The sequence below is a fragment of the Heloderma suspectum genome, chromosome 2 (assembly GCF_057233095.1).
Source record: "Heloderma suspectum isolate Gila_16-S chromosome 2, 16-S_ref, whole genome shotgun sequence".
Taxonomy (NCBI): domain Eukaryota; kingdom Metazoa; phylum Chordata; class Lepidosauria; order Squamata; family Helodermatidae; genus Heloderma; species Heloderma suspectum.
The window spans coordinates 96,412,893-96,418,892 of NC_139459.1; positions in this window are offsets into that span (position 1 = coordinate 96,412,893).

The following is a 6,000-nucleotide window of genomic DNA, read 5'->3' on the forward strand; positions in this document are numbered from 1 at the left end:
AGTCAGGGCCACAAATATTGGAACAAGGATAACTGGTTTGGCAGTTGGCGTCTGTATACCACCACACTGAAGTTGAAAGGAAACACACCCAGATGGGAGCGAAGTCAGGACTTCCAGCTGTAATTCAAGGGGTGTGACAAAAGTGGGGCACTAATAGGGGTATACGAAACCCCACTTATCTGGCTCTGACGGGTTCTGCAGGTGGGGGGAGGCGATCCGTTCCTCCCCCCCTGGAATCCTGCCCTGCTGACTCCGCTCTGCAGCCAGGCTGCGGAGCCGCTGGCCGGGCCAACCCTCAGCAGGGCCTCCAGCCACTGCCGAGCTGCTGCGGACGCAAATGGCGTCCTGTGTAGGGGATGCCATTTGTGTCCCTATGCTGGCCCATGATAGGCCATGTAAATATTTACATAGACTATCACTGCAAAAAAAAAAAGGAAACGCAAATGGTGGCGGCTACAGCGGCCGCCATTTGTGTTCCCTTTTTTAGCTGTGATAGGCTACGTAAATATTTACGTAGCCTATCACAGTGAAAAAGGGAACTCAAATGGCAGCCGCCATAGCCGCCGCCATTTGCGTTCCCGTTTTTTGCAGTGATAGGTTATGTAAATATTTACAGATATTTACACAGCCATTCGAAAGACGCAAATGGTGGCTGCAGATGCGGCCACCATTCGAGGAGCACCAGAACAGCCAACAAAGGTAGGCTCCATTCCAGGCCCATTTCATGGGAGGGGCGGGCTTCATTCCGCCATGGATTTTGGGGGGCCGAATGCGCTGGCATTTGGCCTCACTGAGATCCGTGGCTGAATTCTCGGTCATGCCTAGGCACTAACCATTCAGGAAGTACAGCCAGTGGCATACACACACAACTATCGGTGGCTCATAAGTAATGGAACAAATGGCTGACAAGTGGCTGCATGGCCAGGTGTGGCCTGTTTCCTGGGTACCCCATGACCAATCAAGCAGATAAAAGGCCTGGAGGTGGTTCTGAGTGTTACATTTGCATTTGGTAGCTGTTCACTGGAACTCCCAACATGAGGTCCAAAGAGGTGTCCATGCGGGTGAAGGAGGCCATCATTAGGCTGAGGAAACCAACTAAACCCATCAGAGAGATAGCAAAAACAGTAGGAGTGGCCAACACAATGGTCTGGAACATCCTGAAAAAGAAGGAATTAACTGGCAAGCTCAGCAACAGCAAAAGGCCTGGAAGACCATGGAAGACAAAGTGGATGACTGCAGAATGTTGCTCATGGTGAAGAGGAGCCCTTTCACAACATCTAGCCAGGTCAAGAACACTCTTGAGGAGGTAGGCATGTCATTGTCAACATCTACAGTCAAGTAGGGATGTCAGAGAATTCCGCCACGGATCTTGGTGAGGCCGAATGCCAGTGCATTCGGCCCCCAAAATTCATGGCGGAACAAAGCCCCTGCCCCCCCCAACCCACGAAAGGTGCGCAAAACGGAGCACTTACCTGCTGCCATCCATGCTGACTTGCGAATGGCGGCTGCCCTGCAGCCACCATTCACTTCATCATAGCCATGATAGGCTACATAAGTATTTACGTAGCCTATCACGGCAAGCCAAAAAAAACACCAGTGTACGCAAATGGTGGCGGCCATGGTGGCCGCCATTTACGTTTCCTATTTTTAGCCGTTTTAGCCTACGTAAATATTTGTGTAGGCTATTACGGCGAAAAAAGGGGGAACACAAATAGCGTAGTGGGCGCCATTTGTGTTCCTTTTTTTCCTGCCGTTTTAGCCTACGTAAATATTTACGTAAGCTATTATAGCGGGGGGGGGGGAGGAATGCAAATGTGATGTCACGGCAGCTTCGCTGGACGCAAATGGCGGCCGGTACGACGGCCATCATTTGCGTCCACAGCAGCCCGGCTGCGGCCGGAACTCCAGCTGTAGACGGCCCTGGCCAGCGGCTCCACAGAGCTGGCCGGGCAGGATTCCGGGGGGAGGGACGGAGCGCCTCCCCCCCACCGCGGATGTCCCTGGACGAAACCAGGTAAGTGTTTCATACATCCCTACAGTCAAGAGACGGGATTCTTTGGACTGATGAAACCAAGATTAACTTGTGCCAGGATGATGGGAAGAGAAAAGTATGGAGAAAGAAAGGAACAGCTCATGATCCAAAGTATACCACATCATCTGTCAAACATGGTGGAGGCACTGTTATGGCATGGCCATGTATGGCTGCCAATGGAACCAGGTAACTGGTGTTTATTGATGACCTGACTGCTGATGAAAGCAGCAGGATGAATTCTGAAGTGCATAGGGCTATACTTTCTGCTCAGATTCAGCCGAATGCTGCCAAACTGATAGGACGCTGCTTCATATTGCAGATGGATAATGACCCAAAACATACTGCAAAAGCTACCCAAGAGTTTCTCAAGGCAAAGAAGCAGGAGGTTCTTCAATGGCCAAGTCAGTCACCTGATCTCAACCCAATAGAACATGCTTTTCACTTACTGAAGACAAGACTGAAGGCAGAAAGACCCATAAACAAGCAGCAGCTGAAGGCAGCTGCAGTAAAGGCCTGGCAAAGCATCTTGAGGGAGGAAACTCAGCATTTGGTCATGTCCATGGGTTCCAGACTTCAGGCAGTCATTGACTGCAAAGGATTTTCATCCAGGTATTAAAGGCAATCCTTAAGTTTGAAATGATGTTGGTTTGTTCCATTAGTTATGAGCCACTAATGATGGGTGTGTGTGTATGCCACGGGCTGTACTTCCTGAATGGTTAGTGCCCCACTTTTGTCACACCCCTTGCATTACAGCTGAAAGTCCTGACTTCACTCCCATCTGGGTGTGTTTCCTTTCATCTTCAGTGTGGTGGTGTACAGAGGCCAACTGTCAAAACAGTTATCCTTGTTCCCATATTTCTGGCCCTGACTGTATATTTATGTAGCCTATCACGGCAAAGAGCAGGGACGCAAATGGCGCCCGCTATGCCATTTGCGTCCCTGCTCTTTTCGTGATAGGCTACGTAAATATATGCGTAGCCTATCACAGCTAACGCAGGAACAGAAATGGCATAGCGGCCGCCGTTTGTGTCCCTGCATTAGCCGTGATAGGCTATGTATATATTTACATAGCCTATCACAGCAAAAGGCAGGGATGCAAATGGCGTAGCACACATTATTTGTGTCCCTGCTCTTTGCTGTGATAGGCTATGTAAATACTTAGGTAGCCTATCACAGCTAAAGTAGGGAGGCAAATGGCAGCCGCAAACCGGGGCAACCATTTACGGCCACAGACTGGGGCAGCAGACAGTCCAGATAGCTGACAAAAGGTAGGTTCTGTCCCGGGGAAATTTCCCGGGGTGGCGGCGGGGGGGAGGATTGCTCTGTTCCGCCACGGACTCCAGGGGTAAGATTGTAAAGAATCTGGCCTCATTTGGAGTCCGTGGTGGAATTCTCTAACATCCCTAATAGCCGGACTTGCTTAGCTTCAGCAAGGTGGCTGCCTCCTGTGCCTTCAGACCATGCCTTGGGACTTCAAGTGAACTTTGCATTTTGTGCGCCATCAATTGGGGAAGAATGAAGGAAAGCACAATTGCATATAATAGGGCTTCTAAGTAAGTGTGTATTGGATCAATGAGGACAGCTCAAAACTTTATACAGCACTGCATTGCTGTGTATATGATGGTACTAAACCAGTGTCTCCCACAATTGATGCCCGTGCCCATACATCTTTAAACCTCCATATACATGTGTCGGGGGATCCTGATTGGGATAGGATCCCCCAGAAGAATGTACACATGTTTAAAGATCTATGAACTCCAGTTTATATTATACACATTGTGTCCACTTCAGCTAATGCATGTACATAGTTTCTGCATTCATTTCCTATGAAGAAATCTCGCAAGAACAGTAGGGTAGATCAGAGATAGTGACCCCTTAAATCAGGGCAACAGCTGTCCCACAGGACACACTGCTCCCCCTGGCCTCTGGTTTCGGTCCTCAGTGCCAACATACTGCTAAAATGGAAAACAAACTAAAATTGTCACTTTTACCCCTCTATAGCAGTTTGCCACTGAAATTCATTGCCAAACTTTTTGTTTTTTAAGGGGGTGGGGGTGGCTGCTGCCATGTCACTGAACATCCTGCAGGAAGGTCTGGGGTAGCAGGGGAGTGGCCCCCTAGACCCACCAAAATTGCCACCTCTGCAGTAGATGAATCCAACCTCCCAAAGGTGCACAGTTTTGCTTGTAAGCAAAAAACAATAATTATTTTCAAGAGTAAGACAGGTTGATATTAGGGATGTACGAAAGGTACTTACCTTTTGCGAATTATGTTTATGGTTGGGGGGGAGGTGTTCCGTCCCTCCCCCCGGAATCCTCGCCGGGGGGGGAGGCGCTCCGTTCCTCCCCCCCCCCCTGGAATCCTGGCCGGCCGGCTGTGCTCTGCAGAGATTCTGCAGAGCCGCTGGCTGGTTCCGCCAGCAGCCGGACATCCGGCCGCTGGCTAGCAGGGATGCAAATGGCGGCGGCTGTAGCCGCCGCCGTTTGCGTCCCTGCAGTCAGCCATGATAGGCTACGTAAATGTTTAAAAAAACAAAAACGCGTGTACGTAAATGGCGGTGGCCACGGCCGCCATTTGCGTTCCTTATTTTGGCGCGTCTTAGTCTACGTAAACATTTATGTAGACTAAGACGGTGAAAATAAGGGGAACGCAAATAGCGTAGAAGCTATGCTATTTGCGTTCCCCTTATTTTCGCTGTCTTAGTCTACGTAAATGTTTATGTAGACGAAGACATGCCAAAATAAGGAATGCAAATGGTGGCGGCTATGGCCGCCACCATTTGCGTACGTGCGTTTTTGTTTTGTTTTTTTAAAGTCAGCCGTGATAGGCTACATAAACATTTACGTAGCCTATCACGTGTTTTTTTTAAAACCTAGCCATGATAGGCTACGTAAATCTTTATGTAGCCTATCACGTGTTTTTGGTTTTGGTTTTTTTTTTAAACTGGAAATGGCGGTGGCAGCAGCCGGTCGGAAGACCCGCCGCCGCCGAACCACCGCCGGAGCCGCCACCACCAGGAAGATCTGCCCAAGGTAAGTCTCGTCCCGGGGGGGGGCTGGGGGGCGGGACGTTCCGCCACCAATTTCCGTTCCCCGAGATCCATGGCGGAACTTTCGTACATCCCTAGTTGATATTCTAGCATCTTTCTTTTGGGTTCATATGCCCCCGCTCACACCCAAGTGCATGCACTCACATAACTTTGCAGGAGAGCTTTGGCTATTGGGTGGGATCAAAATGTAAGAAATAAATGATAAAGCAAGCTATTACTATTAGGCAGTAACTGACCTAGATTAAGAGCGCGATCTTATGCATTTTAGGCAGAGAAAAGGCCTCTAACTCCCATCATTCCCCAGCCAGCTATTCTGGTTAGGGAAAGCTGGGAGTTGTAGGCCTTTTCTTTGTCTAAACATGCATAGGATTGTGCCCTAAGATTCCCAAATTCTCTGGAGGGATAGGCCATGCCAGCCATCAGACTACTAGGAAGTGGTTCTCCCATGGCGCTTGCTGAAAACCTCATTGTGAGACCTCATTGCTCGTGTAACTTTAAATCAAGCATGCCTGCTTCCACCTGACAAATGTTGGATGCTGTTCAATAGCCAACATTCATTGTCCAAAAAACCTAAGCTCACAGGACTGATTTAAACTAGGCCCCGGTTACTGTTGCTAATGACCCCATGGGGTTTGACAGTATGGGAAGAAGGGGAAGAAGACAGAATATCACAATAAAATATATCACAGACTACGTGCAGGAACCCCAGGCCATCTAGCAAACGCTACTGTGAAAGTATATTTCTTGATTTGTACCTCAAAAATCGATAAAATTGTAACCAAAAAAAAGTGCCTCCAGTTCACTGTGTAGGTACACTAGTTGTCCGTATCCATGTGTCTGCGGGCACACAACAGAATCTGAACAAAGAGGACATTGTAATACTGCACAGCTCATGTGGAGCAGATACAAGCTGGTACCA